Below are 7,523 nucleotides of genomic sequence, written 5' to 3'. Positions count from 1 at the left end.
TACCCTTCTCAAACTCTTCCAAAATACAGCAGAAGGAGGAACACTCCCAAACTCATTCTACGAGGCCACCATCACCTTGATACCAAAACCAGACAAGGATGTCACATAGAAAGAAAACTACAGGCCAATATCACTGATGAACATAGATGCAAAAATCCTCAACAAAATACTAGCAAACAGAATCCAACAGCACATTAAAAGGATCATACACCATGATCAAGTGGGGTTTCTTCCAGGAATGCAAGGATTCTTCAATACACGCAAATCATTCAACGTGATACACCATATTAACATATTGAAGGAGAAAAACCATATGGTCATCTCAATAGATTCAGAGAAATCTTTCGACAAAATTCAACACCCATTTATGATAAAAACCTTGCAGAAAGTAGGCATAGAGGGAACTTACCTGAACATAATAAAGGCCATATATGACAAACCCACAGCCAGCATCATCCTCAACGGTGAAAAACTGAAAGCATTTCCACTAAGATCAGGAACAAGACAAGGTTGTCCACTCTCACCACTCTTATTCAACATAGTTTTGGAAGTTTTAGCCACAGCAATCAGAGAAGAAAAGGATATAAAAGGAATCAAAATCAGAAAAGAAGAAGTAAAGCTGTCACTGTTTACAGATGACATGATAATATACATAGAGAGTCGTACAGATGCTACCAGAAAACTACTAGAGCTAATCAATGAATTTGGTAAAGTAGCCGCATATAAAATTAAGGCACAGAAGTCTCTGGCATTCCTATAAACTAATGATGAAAAATCTGAAAGTGAAATTAAGAAAACACTCCCATTTACCATTGCAACAAAAAGAATAAAATATCTAGGAATAAACCTACCTAAAGAGACAAAAGACCTGTATGCAGAAAATTATAAAACACTGATGAAAGAAATTAAAGACAATACAAATAGATGGAGAGATATACCATGTTCTTGGATTGGAAGAGCCAACATTGTGAAAATTAATCTACTACCCAAAGCAATCTACAGATTCAATGCAATCCGTATCAAACTACCAGTGGCATTTTTCACAGAACTAGAACCAAAAATTTCACAATTTGTATGGAAACACAAAAGACCCCGAATAGCCAAAGCAATCTTGAGAACGAAAAATGGAGCTTGAGGAATCAGGCTCCCTGACTTCTGACTATACTATAAAGCTACAGTAATCAAGCCAGTATGGTACTGGCACAAAAACAGAAATATATATAGATCAATAGAACAGGATAGAAAGCCCAGATATAAACCCATGCACATATGGTCACCTTATCTTTGATAAAGGAGGCAGGAATGTACAGTGGAGAAAGGACAGCCTCTTCAATAAATGGTGCTGGGAAAACTGGACAGGTACATGTAAAAGTATGAGACTAGAACACTCCATAACACCATACACAAAAATAAGCTCAAAATGGATTAAAGACCTAAATGTAAGGCCATACACTATAAAACTCTTAGAGGAAAACATAGGCAGAAAACTCTATGACATAAATCACAGCAAGATACTTTTTGACCCACCACCTAGAGAAATGGAAATAAAAACAAAAATAAACAAATGGGACCTAATGAAACTTCAAAGCTTTTGCACAGCAAAGGAAACCATAAACGAGACCAAAAGACAATCCTCAGAATTTGAGAAAATATTTGCAAATGAAGCAACTGACAAAGGGTTAATCTCCAAAATTTACAAGCAGCTCATGCAACTCAATAACAAGAAAACAAACAACCCAATCCAAAAATGGGCAGAAGACCTAAATAGACATTTCTCCAAAGAAGATATACAGACTGCCAACAAACACATGAAAGAATGCTCAACATCATTAATCATTAGAGAAATGCAAATCAAAACTACAATGAGATATCATCTCACACCAGTCAGAATGGCCATCATCAAAAAATCTAGAAACAATAAATGCTGGAGAGGGTGTGGAGAAAAGGGAACACTCTTGCACTGCTGGTGGGAATGTGAATTGGTTCAGCCACTATGGAGAACAGTATGGAGGTTCCTTAAAACACTACAAATAGAAGTATCATATGACCCAGCAATCCCACTACTGGGCATATACCCTGAGAAAACCGAAATTCAAAAAGAGTCATGTACCAAAATGTTCATTGCATCTCTACTTACAATAGCCCGGAGATAGAAACAACCTAAGTGTCCATCATCAGATGAATGGATAAAGAAGATGTGGCACATATATACAATGGAATATTACTCAGCCATCAAAAGAAATGAAATTGAGCTATTTGTAATGAGGTGGATAGACCTAGAGTCTGTCATACAGAGTGAAGTAAGTCAGTAAGAGAAAGACCAATACCGTATGCTAACATATATATATGGAATTTAAGGGAAAAAAATGTCATGAAGAACCTAGGGGTAAGACAGGAATAAAGACACAGACCTACTGGAGAATGGAATTGAGGATATGGGGAGGGGGAAGGGTGAGCTGTGACAGGGCTAGAGAGAGGCATGGACATATATACACTAACCAACATAAGGTAGATAGCTAGTGGGAAGCAGCCACATGGCACAGGGATATCGGCTCGGTGCTTTGTAACCACCTGGATGGGTGGGATAGGGAGGGTGTGAGCGAGGGAGATGCAAGAGGGAAGAGATATGGGAACATATGTATATGTATAACTGATTCACTTTGTTGTAAAACAGAAACTAACACACCATTGTAAAGCAATTATACCCCAATAAAGATGCTAAAAAAAAAAAAGAACACAAATGACAAACATTGGTGAGGATGTGGAGAAAAGGGAATACTTGTACACTGTTGGTTGGAATGTAAATTGGTGCAGCCACTGTGGAAAACTGTATGGAGGTTTGTAAAAAAACTAAAAATAGAACTACTATATGACTCAGTAATTCCACTCTTGGGTATATATCCAAAAAAACCCCACAAAATCCCAAAACACTAATTCAAAAACATACATGCACCCCAATGTTCACAGCAGCATTATTTACAATTGCCAAGATATGGGAGCAACCTAAGTGTCTAACAACAGATGAATCACTAAAGAAGATATGGTGTATATATACAATGGAATACTATTCAGCCATAAAAAAGAACAAAATTTTGCCATTTGCAACAACATAGATGGACTTGGAAGACATTATGCTAAGTGAAACAAGTCAGACAGAGAAAGACAAATACTGTGTATTACTTGTATGTGGAATCTAAAAAGTTCAACAAACTAGTGAACGTAACAAAAAAAGCAGCAGTCTCCAGGTAGGGAGAACAAACTAGTGGTTACCAGTGGGGAGGGGTAGGGAGGGTCAATATAGGGGTGGAGGAGTGGGAGGCACAAACTATTGGGTGTAAGATAATCTCAAGGATATATTGTACAACACAGGGAATATAGCCAATATTTTGTAATAATTGTAAATGGAAAGTAACCTTTAAAAACTGTATAAATATTTTTAATGTTTTTGAAAAAAAGACTTCATGCTGTATGGATCCATTTATGTGACATTCTCAAGAACATAAAATTACAGGTACAGATAACACATCAGTTCTTGCCAGGATCTGAGAGTGGGAATGATTACAAAAGGGTATCATGAAGGAATTTTGAGATTGCAGTAAAACCATTTTTTTTTCCCCCGGTATGCGGGCCTCTCACTGTTGTGACCTCTCCCGTTGCGGAGCACAGGCTCCGGACGCGCAGGCCCAGCGGCCATGGCTCATGGGCCCAGCCGCTCCGCGGCATGTGGGATCCTCCCGGACCAGGGCATGAACCCGTGTGCCCTGCATCGGCAGGCAGACTCTCAACCACTGCGCCACCAGGGAAGCCCGTAAAACCATTTTATATCTTGACTAGTGTGTTGAAAATAAAGCCATCCATGATAGATGACTCCATGCATCTGTCCAACAGAACTATACACTTAAAAGGATGAGTTAATTTAACCTTAATTGTAAAAATGAAGAGAAATATAAATTTAAAATGCCCAGTGAATCCAGCCATATGGAAGTCAGTGATGACTTTCAGAAGAGCATTTTGCAGGGGATGACAGGACTGGAAACCAGCCTGAAGAGGCACATGGGTGAGTGGGGGTTGAAGAAGCAAAGACACAGAGTGCAGACACCCAGATATGAAAGGGAGGTAGAGGAAGGGCAGGAGCTGAAGAAGAAGATGGAGAAGAGGTATTTCTTAACCTCAAGAACCAAAGGTTGAATTGACCATAGTCCTTGGTTCATAGTCCACTTTCATCATCAGTTTGTGCAAGGCTGATATCTTGTCATTTCCCTTTAATTCCTGACCCACACAGGCTCCCAAGCCAATGTTTTTGATCATGTACTAGAATATGTATACATGCATCTTTGTAAAATATGAAATGTTACTCTACTAGTACTTGTGATTTCATTTACATAAATGGCATTATGCAGTTGGCCTCATTCTGTTTCTTCTTTCACTCAACACTTCTTTAAAAAGATCTCTTCTCTGGACTCAGATATAGAGAACAAACTAGTGGTAACCAGTGGGGAGAGGGAAGGGGCAATATTAGGAGGGAGGAGTGGGAGAAACACATTATTGGGTGTAAGATAGGCTCAAGGACATATTGTACAACTTGGGGAACACAGCCAATATTTTGTAGTAACTGTAAATGGAAAGTAACCTTAAAAATTGTATAAAAAATTTTTTTTAATTTAAATAAAGTGATCCCAATTTCAGCAGCAATATTATTTTTTAAAGAGTCTAGGTAAAGACTATTGTGATTTTAAAAAATAGAAGTATAAAAATTATCATCTCCAAGTAAATATTAAGGTTTGATATAATACCATAGAATAATATATAATTTTATAGGCAGAACCCACATTTTCTTCCAATATTATTAGGTTGAATAATGAGTGCTTTAATCAAAATCAGTATGTATAAAATATAATTTTAGCATATCATATAGACTCTCAAGTGCTTTTAATCACCACTTTCCACCTAAATGAGAGCTAGATATTCAGGATCCTAAAATCAAGAGTAATATTTGTTGTAAATATTATCAAACACCAAAGCTAGCCTAGATGTATTCGATTCAAATACAGAGTGAGAGACTATATACAGAGAAAGAACTATATGAGGACTGAAAAAATACAGAAATGAACGTTTAACTTATTACAAATGGTTTTAAAAGAGGATTGTAGTAGGCTAAATAATGGCCACCAAAAGATACCAGGTCCTAATCTCTAGAACATGTATATGTCATCTCTGGAACAGATGACCCCAAACTGCAAGAAAGACAGAAAAATATATAGAATACTGAATAAGTCTATAACAACCTGGAAAATGAGACTAACATCACTTGATTAAAAATGTTGACTAGACACTTAGGTTCATCATTGGATGAATGGATAAAGAAGACGTGGCACATATATACAATGGACTATTACTCAGCCATAAAAAGAAATGAAATTGAGCTATTTGTAATGAGGTGGATAGACCTAGAGTCTGTCATACAGAGTGAAGTAAGTCAGAAAGAAAAAGACAAATACCGTATGCTAACACATATATATGGAATTTAAGAAAAAAAATGTCATGAAGAACCTAGGGGTAAAGCAGGAATAAAGATGCAGACCTCCTAGAGAACGGACTTGAGGTTATGGGGAGGGGGAAGGGTGAGCTGTGACAGGGCGAGAGAGAGTCATGGACATATACACACTAACAAACGTAGTAAGGTAGATAGCTAGTTGGAAGCAGCCGCATGGCACAGGGATATTGGCTCGGTGCTTTGTGACAGCCTGGAGGGGTGGGATAGGAAGGGTGGGAGGGAGGGAGACGCAAGAGGGAAGAGATATGGGAACATATGTATATGTATGACTGATTCACTTTGTTATAAAGCAGAAACTAACACACCATTGTAAAGCAATTATACCCCAATAAAGATGTTAAAAAAAGAAAGAAAAAAAAAGAAGATGTGGCACATATATACAATGGAATATTACTCAGCCATAAAAAGAAACGAAATTGAGTTATTTGTAATGAGGTAGATGGACCTAGAGTCTGTCATACAGACTGAAGTAAGTCAGAAAGAGAAAGACAAATACCTTATGCTAACACATATATATGGAATTTAAGAAAAAAAATGTCATGAAGAACCTAGGGGTAAGAAAGGAATAAAGACACAGACCTACTAAAGAATGGACTTGAGGATATGTGGAGGGGGAAGGGTAAGCTGTGACAAAGCGAGAGAGTGGCATGGACATATATACACTACCAAACGTAAAATAGATAGCTAGTGGGAAGCAGCCACATAGCACAGGAAGATCAGCTCAGTGCTTTGTGACCACCTAGAGGGGTGGGATGGGGAAGGTGGGAGGGAGGGAGACATGGGAGGGAGGATATATGGGAACATATGTATATGTGTAGCTGATTCACTTTGTTATAAAGCAGAGACTAACACACCATTGTAAAGCAATTATACTCCAATAAAGATGTAAAAAAAAAAATGTTGACTAGAGAGATAATGAGTCATATCTATGAAGGAAAAAAATGATTGGAAGCAACATGAACCAACAACACAGGCAGAGAAAACACTACAGAAGTAGAAGTTTTAGGAAACTCCAAGCTAAGAATTAATAGACACAGGAATGAGCAAGGGTTCTCAAGCATTTGCCAGTGTGATTATTTTGAGAAAAAGGATATACTCGCTTCCTAGGGCTGCCATAAGCTCCACAAAATGGATGGTTTAAACAAGAGAAATTTTTTGCCTTACAGTTCTGGAGGTTAGAAGAACAAGATCTAGAGTTCAACAAGGTTGGTTCCCTCTGAGACTGGTGAGGAAGAATCTGTTCTGTGCCTCTCCCTTAGCTTCTGGTGATTTTCCAGCAATATTTGGTGTTTCTGACTTGTAGAATCATCACCCTGATCTCTGCCTTCATCTTCATGTGGCATTTTCCCTGGGTGCATGTCTACGTCCAAATTTCCCTTTTATGAGAATGCCAAACATACTGGATAGGGGCCCACTCTAATGACCTCATCTTAACTAATTGTATCTGAAATTAACCTATTTCCAAACAAGGTCACATTCAGAGTTACTGGAGGTTAGGGCTTCAACACATGAATTCTGGGTGGACACAATTTAACACATAACAGGGAGTCACTCAGCTGTTGGACCCTTCTTTTCCCCTACCTGTGCTAAGTAGCAGGAACAAGGTACCTACTTTTGCACCAAAGCAGGAAATTACACACTACAGCCAGAGGAAGCACAAAGTCCCAGGTGGCTACCTATTTTCAGTGAAATGGGAAATTCTCATTCCCATGAAACAAACTTTTACCAGCCCCTACCCAGAAGTGCGTCCTATCTTCCCTTTTTCCACAATCATGAGTGAAAAACTATTAATCATAGGAATAATTTAAAAAATCAAAACCAATCACTTAATTATAACAATAATAATGGATTAAGACAAGCAGGGTTTATTCCAGGATTGTAAGGATGTTTCAACAATTGAAAATCTATTAATATAATTATATAACATACTAGGGTTGGACATAGAATCTATAAATATCTCAATGGATGC

The sequence above is a fragment of the Aethalodelphis obliquidens genome, unplaced genomic scaffold, assembly GCF_003676395.1.
Source record: "Aethalodelphis obliquidens isolate GAN/ISIS:26980383/991018 unplaced genomic scaffold, ASM367639v1 scaffold42, whole genome shotgun sequence".
In the NCBI taxonomy this organism is placed as follows: domain Eukaryota; kingdom Metazoa; phylum Chordata; class Mammalia; order Artiodactyla; family Delphinidae; genus Aethalodelphis; species Aethalodelphis obliquidens.
Note: the sequence above shows the minus strand (reverse complement) of the source record.